We start from the raw sequence: 14,530 nt of genomic DNA, 5'->3' as shown, positions 1-14,530 counted from the left end.
TAATAATTTACTGTACCCACTACCCAGTATAGATGCTGATATTGCCCACGACATTTGTACAGTAAAGGTGCGTACACACTGGGCGATAAAGTGGACGACTGAATGATAAACGATATAGTTTTCGTTCACTATATCGTCCATTTTTTACACCAAAACGATTAACGATAACGACGATGCGCGTTCCCGCGGGTCGTTCGTCATTGTTGTTCATCGGGTAAACATGCAGGCCAACCTGACGATATCGTCAGGTTGCTGCATGTTGGGGAATGGGGGAGAGAGCCGGGTGCTGAACGATATCGTTAATGATATCGTTCAGCGGGTGTGCTCAATGTCATGAACGACATTGAGCACACCCCGCCAGGGACACACTAGACGATATCGCTCAGGGAGCATATCGTCTAGTGTGTATGCTCCGGTGCATACACACACGATTTTTTGATATCGTTTAATCGTTATAAAAATCGTTCACTTTCTAGTTAAAACGATGAACGATTATCGTTTATGCACGTTCACGTTTGTAGTTCAGTCAGACAGACCAATGGTGCATATACACGGTCAGATTTTACCTTCAGATCTGAACGATAACGATTTAAAAATCGTTCAGTCGTTCATATCTGAAGGAAAATCTGACTAAAGGTGCATACACACGATCAGATTTTTTCTTCAGATATGGACGATAACGATTTAAAAATCGTTCAGTCGTTCATATCTGATGAAAAATCGTTCATATCTGACATGCCTGAACGATGGACGATCAACGATGCGCGTTCCCGTTTGTCAGATAACGATATCTGACATCTGATGGGTTTGCAGTCAGACTTGGACGATTCCATTCATTTTAATGCAGTTAAAAATCGTTCAATCGTTCAAATCGTTCAAATCGTTCAAAACTTTGGTCAAATCGTCCAAATCGTTCAAATCGTTTAATCGTTCAGTCGTTCATCTGACAAATCTGACAAGTCTGACAAATCTGACCGTGTGTACGCTCCAATATCTGACATGCCTGAACGATGGACGATGAACGATGCGCGTTCCCGTTTGTCAGATAACGATATCTGACATCTGATGGGTTTGCAGTCAGACTTGGACGATTCCATTAATTTTAATGCAGTCAAAAATCGTTCAATCGTTCAAAACTTTGGTAAAATCGTTCAAATCGTTCAATCGTTCATCTGACAAATCTGACAAATCTGACCGTGTGTATGCTCCATAACTCAACAATTTTCATTAAGGGAATATGCAAAAATTGTTTGTAGTTCAAAAAAAATCGTTCATTACACTTTAAAAAATCTGACAGATAATCTGACAGAAAATCGTTCATAAAATTGTTCAGAAAATCGTTGGTAACAAAATCGTTGTGTGTGTATGCAGCTTTAATGTTGAAGGACGGTTATTTACATAGGGAATGTTCCTTCACAAATTCAGCGTCCATTTAAATCAATAAAATAAATATATTGCTATATAAAGAGATAACTGATAAGCCAGCATCAGGGTTTTCCAAGTTCCGGACAGAACAGATTGGAGGGACTTCCAAAGGCGGAAATGGCGCTACCGGCGGCCAGAATTTGGATTTACCCTGTGATATACTGTGTGGTTCATGCTTTTATTTCACACATTTTTAATCTATTGGAAAAACTAATTTGGCAGCGCTGGATTCTGCTCTAAGTGACACACACTGTATATCCCATCCAATATGTCCAGACACCATCATCAACCCAGGCCCCCAAAGAGATCTACAAGCCTGACGAAGGCTCCTCTTACCATGCAGCTCTGCAGCCCGATGGGACCTGATGTAATCCTGTAATACAACACGTACTGTACTTATATTCCGAATTGTTTTGACAGCTGAAATGCATGACGTTATTCTCCACCCACGGCTTTCCAAAGCTCAGCCTGGCATGGCTGCCCCACCTCTGTGCAATATTGGCCATTAGGATACGTTATCAATAGCGCCATTCATTGAGTGCACAATAGACTCCATCTTGGTTGGCAACAAGGGACACGTACTGCACAGGCGTTGTTGGGCATCGGTACGATGGCTCTGTTTGGCATGGTCATTATTTCCGCCAAGCTACTGACTGCAGCTTTTCAATTGTCAGTGTGGTTATGCTGGATCTAGAAATGTATATAACCTTCTTTCCCCACTCCTATGGTACATACACACAGGACGACCGTCAGCGATAACTATACCGCTGAACGATCTCCCGGGTGTGCTGGATGATCAATATCGATCATCCAGCACACCATCAACGACAGTCGGGTCCCTATAGTAACTTGGTCAATATCGAACTGGTTGGCTTGCATGCACGGGCAATAGACAATATCATTATCGTCCATGCGTGCCCGCGCATCGCAGGTCGTTGGTGGGTCGGAAGGGACCAAAAAATGCACGATATGAACAATAACGATATGATCGATATCGTTATCGTTCATATCGAGCATTTTAATCGTCCCATGTGTATGCACCATTAGCCCACCACAGCGATCTGATCCCAACCACTTCCCTAAACATCCAAATCCAGGCAATACGATCCTAACTCATTTCTTGAAGACTAACCTCAACCCAACTATCTGCAGCCTAACCCCAATCCAACATCATCATACTGAACCTACTGTACTTTCCTTCCAAGCAGCTGAACCCCAACTTCCCCCCAAACAGCCAAAAGACCAAAACCCATTACCTGCCCCACCGTTCATTTTAAAGCATTTGCCAAACACCAGCTCCTAATAGCCCGATCCTAATCCGCTCCACCAGTCACTAGCACATTCCCAGCAACCAAACCTTCTCCACCTCTAGAAGCCTAACTCCATCCAGCCCCCACAGACATCATTCTAACCCCTTGCAGCAGACAAACCCTCACCACCCAGCAACCTGACCTCATCGCCACATCGCCTGTCTCCCACAGCAGTCACTGGGCCTGGCAAGCAATCACCCACATGAGCACATTACATAGTAAATATAAATAGAACATTTTATACTTCATTACATAATAATACACAATATAGGGCTATTTGAGGATTTAACTGGAAAACAGATGAGTGCTGGGTATTATAACAAACTTTTTTCTGTCTCATGCCACGGTGCCAGCGCCCCCTATGACGGCTGAAACGGCCTGTGTGCAGCAGGGAACATATTTATAATAAATACATGTAGTGTTCATTCTACCACCCTGCACCTATCACACCCACTGCAGTTCCTCTTTCCTGCCTGGGGTGTCGCTCTGTTCTGGTGCTTCTAGCACACTCAGCTGATGTAACAAACTGCTAAGATACAAACCAAAGTGTGCAAGAGGCACCAGAGCATAGAATGACACCCCAGGCAGGAAAGAGGAACGGCACGGGCTGTGATAGGTGCAGGGTGCTAGAAGACTATACATGTATAATTAATTTCATGGATCGGCTCTGTGGGAGAGTTCTTCTCAAATAAAAACAACTCGCACATATCAGGCTGTATGTACAAAGCATGCTGTTATTATTGTCCCCTTACCCTTCCCGCAGGCCCAACATTATGTGATTGCTGTAGCCCGTTTCTTTTCTTCTGACAATTGGCACAATCCAACTGACACTATGCTCTCTGGCACTCCTAGGGGAGGGTGAGGTTAGGGTTAGGTACCCCCCGGGGGTGGGTTAGGCACCACTGGGGGGGGGGTTAGGTTTAGGCGTCACAGGGGTGGGGAGGATGTTAGGCTAGGGGAGGGGGAGGTTAGGGTTAGGCTAGGGGGGGGTAGTTAGGGATAGGTACCCCCCCCGGGGTGGTTTAGGGTTAGGCACCACTGGGGTTAGGTTTAGGTGTCATGGGGGGGGGGTGTTAGGCTAGGGGAGGGGGAGGTTAGGGTCAGGCTAGGGGAGGGGGATAGGGGGTGGGTTAGGCACCACTGGGGGGGGGATAGGTTTAGGCAGTAACGGGGAGGGTTAGCTTTAGGCACTAACGGGGAGGGTTAGGATGGGGTGAGGGGAGGGTTAGGGGGAAAAGGGGGTAGGGTAAGTATCCTGAGCATTGGGATCCTGAGCATCGGGATGCCGCTGTCGGTATATTGCCGGGTGGACATACTTAACCCATTCCGTTTGATGTAGTTGCTAGACCTCTTGCCCTCCTTATCTGTTGAGACTTTCCTTAAGGAATTTACATTCTTCCCAATGACAATGTATGCCGAAATCTTCCTGAATATCTGTCACCGTGGTTATTAATGTCCCCCCACACTTGTTCGGATTGGTCTCTCGGACACATCAGGATGTCCACCATTATTGTCATGTGACTCCCGCAAACCCACTGTTCTACTCTTACCTGCTTGCGACATGCGTTGTTGTTGTTGTACATGTTTTAACTAATAAAAATATATTTGAAAAAATTCAACAGCAAAATATTTTAACAACGAAAAAAACAAAAACATAATAGTCAGTGACAGCGATTGTGTGACGGAGTGTTGTGCAAGTACAAAACATTTCATAATACCTCAATATTTCAACATCTGTTTCCTAATGACTGCCAGCTGTATAATATGTAAGGAATACTCAACATTCTCGTTTATGTGACATCTGCGGGCGTAGAAGAAAACAGCGAGAATGGAGGGTGCTCATGCTCCCGCCTCTGAGCTGTGTTGGGACCTGTAAAATCCTCCTGATTTCATCATGTCACACTCAGAGGAATATGCGATAGGAATCTATGGACTGTGAGAGGCAGGAGAGCTGGCACACAACTGTGTTCTGTAAGGAGCTCCTGTCTACCTGTATGAGGGTGGAGGGGCTGGGTGCAGTGTAATCTCTGCATGAGGGTGGAGGGTCTGGGTGCAGTGTAATCTCTGTGTGAGGGTGGAGGGTCTGGGTGCAGTGTAATCTCTGTGTGAGGGTGGAGGGGCTGGGTGCAGTGTAATCTCTGCATGAGGGTGGAGGGTCTGGGTGCAGTGTAATCTCTGTGTGAGGGTGGAGGGGCTGGGTGCAGTGTAATCTCTGTGTGAGGGTGGAGGGTCTGGGTGCAGTGTAATCTCTGTATGAGGGTGGAGGGTCTGGGTGCAGTGTAATCTCTGTGTGAGGGTGAAGGGGCTGGGTGCAATGTAATCTCTGCATGAGGTTGGAGGGGCTGGGTGCAATGTAATCTCTGTGTGAGGGTGGAGGGGCTGGGTGCAGTGTAATCTCTGCATGAGGGTGGAGGGACTGGGTGCAGTGTAATCTCTGCATGAGGGTGGAGGGGCTGGGTGCAGTGTAATCTCTGCATGAGGGTGGAGGGGCTGGGTGCAATGTAATCTCTGTGTGAGGGTGGAGGGACTGGGTGCAATGTAATCTCTGCATGAGGTTGGAGGGGCTGGGTGCAGTGTAATCTCTGCATGAGGGTGGAGGGGCTGGGTGCAGTGTAATCTCTGTGTGAGGGTGGAGGGTCTGGGTGCAGTGTAATCTCTTCGTGAGGGTAGAGGGGCTGGGTGCAGTGTAATCTCTGCATGAGGGTGGAGGGGCTGGGTGCAATGTAATCTCTGCGTGAGGGTGGAGGGGCTGGGTGCAGTGTAATCTCTGCGTGAGGGTGGAGGGGCTGGGTGCAGTGTAATCTCTGCATGAGGGTAGAGGGGCTGGGTGCAGTGTAATCTCTGCATGAGGGTGGAGGGGCTGGGTGCAGTGTAATCTCTGCATGAGGGTGGAGGGGCTGGGTGCAATGTAATCTCTGCATGAGGGTGGAGGGGCTGGGTGCAGTGTAATCTCTGCATGAGGGTGGAGGGTCTGGGTGCAATGTAATCTCTGCATGAGGGTGGAGGGGCTGGGTGCAGTGTAATCTCTGTATGAGGGTGGAGGGGCTGGGTGCAGTGTAATCTCTGTATGAGGGTGGAGGGGCTGGGTGCAGTGTAATCTCTGCATGAGGGTAGAGGGGCTGGGTGCAGTGTAATCTCTGCATGAGGGTAGAGGGGCTGGGTGCAGTGTAATCTCTGCATGAGGGTGGAGGGGCTGGGTGCAGTGTAATCTCTGCATGAGGGTGGAGGGTCTGGGTGCAGTGTAATCTCTGCATGAGGGTGGAGGGGCTGGGTGCAGTGTAATCTCTGTGTGAGGGTGGAGGGACTGGGTGCAATGTAATCTCTGCATGAGGTTGGAGGGGCTGGGTGCAGTGTAATCTCTGCATGAGGGTGGAGGGTCTGGGTGCAGTGTAATCTCTGCGTGAGGTAAATAATGTAGAGGAAGAAAGGAATGAAGAAGAGATGCCGAAGTTATTGTACAAACACTGTGTATGAATAACTGTGGAAAAGTCCATATACTTAACTCTATGGTATGGATTGGGTATGACCCTATCTGTACTGATGTATCTATAATGGGTGCAGTGTATGCAGTGTCAAATTGGGGCCCTCTTCACCAAGACTTACCAGACTGCTGGCGGCGCCATCTTTCCGGTGATGTCTTCAGAAAGATGGCTCCAGTACAGGAAACGGCAAGACTCCCTTCTTCGTATGCACCATTTTTCCAAAGACTTTCCTAAAAGATGGCCCCTCAGACAGCCAGGTATGGGAAGGGGGGCCCTTCACACGAGCCCATACTCAGATTAAACTGCCTCTGCTTATATGGATAGCTTAGTGAAATAGGGAGCGGAGTGGATACTTGTATAAACATTGGGAAAGCTGCTCTTACCTTCAGATATTAGTAACACAGATATAAGGCGTGCATACATTTATTGCAATTAAAAACAATATAACAACTTACAACTAACTTACACTAAAATAAAGACACGAACACAGACTGCTTTGGTTAAATGGTCATAACTTGCTTTTATTGAAGGTATGACCCTAAGCTTTTAATTTACTTTTGGGAGGCAAAGAAGGAAGCTATACTCAGCTCCAGCCATATGTTACATAACCAATATTAGGGAGCGGCTGATACACCCCCCTTTGGTCATTGTAAACTGAGCATTACTTAACCAATATTAGGGAGCGACTGATACGCCCCCCTTTGGTCATTGTAAGCTGAGCGTTACTTAACCAATATTAGGGAGCGACTGATACGCCCCCCTGTGGTCATTGTAAGCTGAGCGTTACTTAACTAATATTAGGGAGTGACTGAAACGCCCCCCCTGTGGTCATTGTAAGCTGAGCGTTACATAACCAATATTATGGAGCGACTGATACGCTCCCCCTGTGGTCATTGTAAGCTGAGCGTTACATAACCAGTATTATGGAGCGACTGATACGCTCCCCCTGTGGTCATTGTAAACTGAGCGTTACTTAACCAATATTAGGGGGCGACTGATATGCCCCCCTGTGGTCATTGTAAGCTAAGCGTTACTTAACCAATATTATGGAGCGACTGATACGCTCCCCCTGTGGTCATTGTAAGCTGAGCGTTACATAACCAATATTATGGAGCGACTGATACGCTCCCCCTGTGGTCATTGTAAGCTGAGCGTTACATAACCAATATTATGGAGCGACTGATACGCTCCCCCTGTGGTCATTGTAAGCTGAGCGTTACATAACCAATATTATGGAGCGACTGATACGCTCCCCCTGTGGTCATTGTAAACTGAGCGTTACTTAACCAATATTAGGGAGTGACTGAAACGCCCCCCTGTGGTCATTGTAAGCTGAGCTGTGGAGACTCACAACCCCCTATAATACTACATATTATGAGCGTGTCCGCAGAGACGGACGCCCAAAGTCCACTCGCAGAGGTAGGCCACGCTATGACCCTTCAAAGGAAATGTGCTCCACAGCTGGTTTGTAGCACCTTCCCGCCCAACATGATAATATAGCATAGTGTTAGGAAGAACTCAACATATAAAGAGCATAAGAAATAGATAGGGGAGGGAGGGAGGGAGGGAGGGACAAACATCGTCCAGAAAGGAAGTTGCTGGGCGTACACCAACCTTATAAAGTCCACATAAGCCACTCCCAAAAACTCACACATGGTCAGAACCAACCAACCAAATAAAACCCTTCAACTACTCTACCTAGCAACAGTTGACCAAAATTCTACCAATTACAAAAAACTAAGGACTCTTATATAGTCTTAATCCTATTCAGATTGCGTCTCATTAGAAGATACTATAGCCATTATTACCCCATAAAGTAGAATCCCTTTTATCTGGGTAGAGGTTGCCTTTAGGTAGTAATTTAGCTTACAGAGTGCAGTGATATTTGCGCCTTCGTATAGTAAGCTGCAGTGGTCAAAGTGGGTGATTACATGGCGGAATGCCATAACGTGCCGCTTCTTCTCCTGCTTCCATTGTAACACTATCAAGTTTCATTCACTGTCAGTTCCATACTGCCTCCACTTCCATTACTGGTTATCTGTATATAATGCTAATTTTTCTTTTTTGGAAATATGCCAAAGTATAAACCACAGAACACAGGCGCATCTACCCACAAAGATCTTACAGCAGGCCAACCTAACACCTAGGACCTCATTTATCAACGAGTTTTATCATACGCAACACGGTTTACATGTAACGAGTTTTATCATATGTAACGAGTTTTATCATATGCAGCAAGCGATAAAACTCGTTGTGTATGATAATGGTGCTCCAGCCAATCAGCTTCCAACTGTCATCTGTTTAAAAAGTGACAGTTGGGGGCTGATTGGCTGGAGCACCATTTATCATACACAACGAGTTTTATCGCTCGCTGCACATGATAAAACTGATTGCATATTATAAAACTCATTGATAAACAAGGCCCCTAGCATGGAGACATTTTATAGACTGTGCCCGCTTTATGAGAATGGAGCACATCAATTTGAAAACATTGCTGAGACTATTGCACATAAAGCTTTTGGCCTTTCTTCCGTGCTATGGCAGACGTGAACCAAGTGTAGACTACATGTCACCCGGCATCATGCTTGTCAACTCTCCCGGAAAGTCCCTGAAGACTCTAGAACTTCGTGGAGGTCTCTTGGACTCCCAAGAGAGTAGTCCAGTCTCCCCGATCCCAGTGATGAAGGTTTTTGGGGGCTTGACGGCACAATTTGCATCATCGTGGCCCCACTTCCCCTTGGTTGCTCAATGGTACAGTCACGGAATTGAGTAGCAGAGCCTCGATGACACAACACACGGCACCAACCCCTCACACCTCCCGCACAAAATGGCAGCAAGTATACCCAGCATGCCTTGCACTTTTAACAAGTGCACTTAAATTGTTCCTGTTTTTAAGCTGGATCAAGCCCTTCATCGTGACTTCTCTGCAGTATAGAAAGGTCTGATCTTTATTATCATGTAATTGAGAGGATTTAGGGGGACTCGGGGAGATGTCACAGACCTTCAAGAGAGATAAAGAAGGGAGAAGTTGCCCACTGTCATTTTATAGACTGTGCTACATCAATGACAGGAGCTGATTGGTTGCTATTGGCAACTTCTCCACTATATGTATCTCCGAGGTTTGATACATCTCCCCAGAAACTGTGAATGAATGGGGAGAGCATACAAACTTCACACAGACGGACCACGACTGGGAATTGCACTCATGACCTCAGTGCTGTGAGGCAGTAATGCTAACCACTACGCCATCCGTGTTTGTACTGTATTTGCAGCTGTAGTAGAGCTGAGTGCATGCTGTTGTTCTCAGTTATCAGGTATTCTCTGGGGAAGTAGACTCAAAGGGGCATCTACAATGTTCTGCAAAGGGATTATGGAAAATATACCCCCCCTCCCCATCATAATCACAATATTACCTTGTATATAGTCTTTTATGATACTTTTGAAAGGGAGTTTGTCCGTCTGAGCTGATGCCATATTGTGATGTTAAACTGATTTATTATATATACTGTTCTAAAGGTGAATTTCTATTTCCTTTTTATCTAGGAAGTCCCCGGTTCAAAGGATTAGCTGGAAATCTAAACGGCGTTCCATCAGGTCTATCCCAGCAAAGTGATCTTTAATTTGAAGATGAGGAACTAACCAGAGATACAGTAAGGTATGGTATGGAGGTGCTGTGACCGCTGGCAACAACTGGTTCACAGGATGAGTAGATGGCATTGTTGGTTTAGAGGATATCCGGTTAAGAAAATGCAGACTGTGTTTTGCATTTTGGCCATATTGCACATTGAGAGCCTGTTATGTGTTCCAAACGTTGTTGTCAAAATAAAAAGATGAAAAAAATATATATAGAAAAGAGAGAGCTTATAATGCCCAGCTAGGATAAGAGAAGTGACCAGTTAGAGGGCACTGTCCTTTTGTGGCTTGTACCTGTGGTTTTGCCTTACTACTTCTACTATCAATACCTATGTACCAAACCGACCTTTGCCCGATCACGTCTCTGCTCGAGGTTCCCTGTAATCATTTCGTCCTGTTTGACTGTGTTCCGCTTCTACCTGCACTGACCATGGCTTGTTCCTGGCTCCAGTTCACTCAGGCAACTACGTCTGTCATACCAGATCCACCATAGAATGATCAGGCCACAACCGTGGAGTCCACCAGAGGAGGTTCTGCTCTGACAGTGCTTTGAGTTAAAACTTTCACTCTCAGGTTATACAAGTTCTCTGAAATCAAGCTCAGGATCTTGCCGGCCAGGTCTGCAACAAAACCTATGATAACATTGATTTACAGCAGAAGGTCCGAGAATTGTTTGTCCCTCCTGACCCTCCTGTTACTCCTAAGGAACCTTATTTATCACCCTATCCAAGCTTCAGCAGCGACTAATGGGGTTTCTATACTAGTGTAGTTTCAACTACACTCTTCCTGCCTGTTTCTACTCTGAGATTAAGTGGGTTGGATAGTTTTGGTGTTCCCAGATGGGGCTATGAATTAGACACCCACCTTTCTTGCACAAGACAAAACGGGTTGGGTACGGGATGTCGGTGTTTGGGATCCCAGTGATCAGAATCCCGAGGCTGGCATCATGACAGGGTTAGGCAGTATCCTATTCCTAACCCTCCCCACACCCTAAACCTAACCTCCCCCCCAGTGCCTAAATCTAACCCTCCAACCTATAGCCTAGCCCTAACCCTCCCCCCCTAGTGCCTAACGCTAACAATCCCCTCCTAGTGCCTAACCCCTAAGCCTAACCCTCCCCCGAGCCCCAATACTTACCATCGGGATGCCTTTGGTCGGGATGCCGGTGCCGGGATTCTGTCTGGTGTCGGGATTCCGACGCCAGAATTCTTAGCGCAGACATCCCGACAGCTGGCATTTCAACTACATACCTAAAAGTTTAAATCAAAAGTTCTTGAATCTCCCCAAAAAATGTTGATGCCCGTATTAGGGATTTGTATTAATCAGACTTGCTGAGAGGAAGATGGAGAGACAAGGGGCACCCACACCTTATGTATAAGTTATCCTTATCCCACCACTCACAATTACTCTAAAACTGCTTCTTATCCAGAACCCACCACTCAACCGTTGTTGGTGCACTTCATGAAGGGCCTCTCATTTCTGAATACAGCCAAAGGCAATGCTCTGAGTATGCAAGTACGGCGATAAGCTTGGTGGCAATGTAACTAACTGTCCGGACAGTGTCCAAAGCACAATGTTTAGATCAGCTCTCTGAAGAATAATCTCACCCCGAGACTTGTGCAATCAATTGAATTCATCGTATCGTACAACCTCCACTCCAAGATAAGTTGCCCATGAGTCATCTCCACCCATCTCTGGCGGTCATAACTGTATACATTTAAAGTTTGCAAGCTACAACCACATCCTGCTCAGGTCAAAAGCATCACCTACTATGTTGGAAGCTGTGGACGGTTCACCTCTGAGTTGTGGCCCCACAGCAGAATAATCTCCAATTATCTGATCATTGGCCTACACCTTCCGGTTATACTTGGCATTCCTCGGCTTATTACTCAGATTCCCACTGGAAGACAAAGGCTTCTTTTGAATTTCGCTACCAAAACCGTCATCCTTGGACACCGGCTGATGCCCTTGCTGGTATAAAGGGCCTCACCATGGCAGAAATGGATAAACTGCCTCCTCATCATTATGAGTACCATGATGTCCACCATAAGAAGATTTCTAATCAATTACTGATATTAGTCAGTCCAGTTTATTTGTTCTCAGATCCGGATTTAAATGTTTTTTAAGGAATACATAAAAAAATATATGGGACATTGGGCCTGATTCAGAGCCGCTCGCAAAAAGCGAGCACTCGCTACGGCCGCTTGTTTTTTTTGTTGCGGCCTCCTGGACGCTCGCTTAGCTGTGGTTTACCACCCACAGCTTATGTGAGCAGCCAGGTGATGGGCGAGACCCTTGTGGTAGGGTCTCGTTGCCGCAAGCCCCAGTGGACTTCCTGCTCTAATAGAGCAGGAAGTCCACCTACTGACATTACGAGTGATGTCAGTAGGGCTGCCCACAAACGGCAGGCGTTCCTGCAGAAACGCCTCCATTTGCCCAGCCACCCCCCCTCCCCGCCTACAAAACGGGGCGAGCTGTCGATCAACAACGACAGCCGCCCCGTTTGTTGCGAGCACCGGAGCGAGTGCTTTTTGTGCTCGCTTCAGGGCTTGTGCACGCGCATGCGCACTGACCCACAATTGGCCCGATTGCGAGCGCAATGCGCTTGCGAGCATCTCTGAATCAGGCCCATTATCAGGAGTTTAAAAAAAAGCGATTGTTAAAAACCTACTATATATCGTCTCCGGGGGATCCCTGAAATGCCGGAATGATCGTGATTTTATGAAACCTGATATTTGGGTTATTTCCAATTTGATCCACATTAGATTGAGTGTGAAACCACTTTCTGGATGGGTAACGGGTACTATAAATATCTGTGATGTCCTCCTGTCTCTGTAACACACTTACAACATCCCTGCGCTCTGTGAGATGTCTTGTGCCTGTTTGTAAAGATCTATCTTAATGAAATCCAAGTTCATGGATAAATCATGTCTCTGGAAACGTCTATGTATTTGGTCAGAAGAAGTTAGGGGCTATTTAAAGTAGAGATGAACAGTTCGGTTTTGGCTCGGATCTTCCCACCAAGTTCGGATCTTGAATGAGGCAAAACGCCATCTTTCACTGGTTGGCATAGTGGTAAGCATTATGGCCTCACAGCACTGAGATGATGAGTTCAATTCCTGGTCATGGCTGATCTGTGTGGAGTTTATATGATCTACTACCAGGAAGTACTTTTGTTTCCTTATTTATTTGTTTATGTAAAAAAATGATGTATGTATAAAAATGTTTCAGAAACACGTACTTCCTCTCCATTCCGCTGGCAGATAGCCCCTCCCTAATGTATTTTATGCAAATGAGAGGGTGGAGACAAACCCACCAGGTGTCAAAATGAAAAAAAGTTTTAAAGATTACTTTATTTTGTATTAAGAATAAAACATCATTAATAAATTATCTTTGAGAAGATCGGGATGCAAACTTGCAATGGGAGCCTTTTAGATTTGTCCAATAGGATAGTGCAAATTGCGCTAACCTATTACACTAAATATCACCTATTCTATTGCACTAAATTGCGCTATACTATTGCATTAAGGACCTGATTCAGAGATGTACACTATAGCGCAGCAGCTAAGCTAAAATATGCAAAAGCGGCAGGAGGCGTCTTAAGTAAAAATACGGCCACCGCAGGCTTCTGTGAGCCAACGCTGCGTCCAGAAAGAAGCCATCGGTTCAACTGCGTGACCATTGGACATCTCTGTAACCCTCATGTAACTCACGAAGTCCAGCAGAATCCAAGGATGCAGCTATTGGCTTCTGCGCACTGAGAGAATGGTGCAGACGCCCCCGTTTTCTGGAACGCTGCCCATCGTCACCTCCCCCAAATGCCATCAGCATGTCAATCATACTGTGGATTTTGGGGCACTGCGAGAAACATCACAGCACCTGATATATACATGTGCAATGCGACTCTTGCGCAAATCAGTCATCGGAGATTTACGTAAACATAAGAGTTCCAAATATCTCTGAATCAGGCCCTAAATTACACTCTCCTATTGCCCAGAATTCTTAGCGCAGACATCCCGACAGCTGGCATTTCAACTACATACCTAAAAGTTTAAATCAAAAGTTCTTGAATCTCCCCAAAAAATGTTGATGCCCGTATTAGGGATTTGTATTCCTATTGCACTACATTGCTCTCTCCTATTGCACTACATTGCGCTCTCCTATTGCACTACATTGCACTCTCCTATTGCACTACATTGCGCTCTCCTATTGCACTACATTGCACTCTCCTATTGCACTACATTGCTCTCTACTATTGCACTACATTGCGCTCTCCTATTGCACTACATTGCGCTCTCCTATTGCACAACATTGCGCTCTCCTATTGCACTACATTGCGCTCACCCATTGCACTACATTGCACTCTCCTATTGCACTACATTGCTCTCTCCTATTGCCCTACATTCCGCTCTCCTATTGCACCACATTGCTCTCTCATATTGCCCTACATTCCGCTCTCCTATTGCACTACATTGCTCTCTCCTATTGCCCTACATTGCGCTCTCCTATTGCACCGCATTGCGCTCTCCTATTGCACCGCATTGCGCTCTCCTATTGCCCTACATTGCACTCTCCTATTGCACTACATCGCTCTCTCCTATTGCACTACATCGCTCTCTCCTATTGCACTACATCGCTCTCTCCTATTGCACTACATCGCTCTCTCCTATTGCACTACAT

General features: G+C 46.1%; 1 protein-coding gene across 1 annotated transcript in view; it reads left to right on the top strand.

Annotated features, from left to right (window-relative positions):
- The window catches only part of LOC148542344 (discoidin domain-containing receptor 2-like), a 173,755-nt gene that overhangs the window by 79,179 nt on the left and 80,046 nt on the right, over window positions 1-14,530 (top strand). The window contains exon 2 of the mRNA XM_088470391.1: window positions 9,761-9,872. The gene's annotated coding sequence lies outside the window, so the exon portion shown is untranslated. The remainder of the gene's footprint in view (window positions 1-9,760; window positions 9,873-14,530) is intronic.

The sequence above is a fragment of the Taudactylus pleione genome, unplaced genomic scaffold (genome assembly GCF_031769625.1).
Source record: "Taudactylus pleione unplaced genomic scaffold, aTauple2 ptg000013l, whole genome shotgun sequence".
Classification (NCBI taxonomy): Eukaryota; Metazoa; Chordata; class Amphibia; order Anura; family Myobatrachidae; genus Taudactylus; species Taudactylus pleione.
Note: the sequence above shows the minus strand (reverse complement) of the source record. Positions and strands in the feature narration are given on the sequence as shown.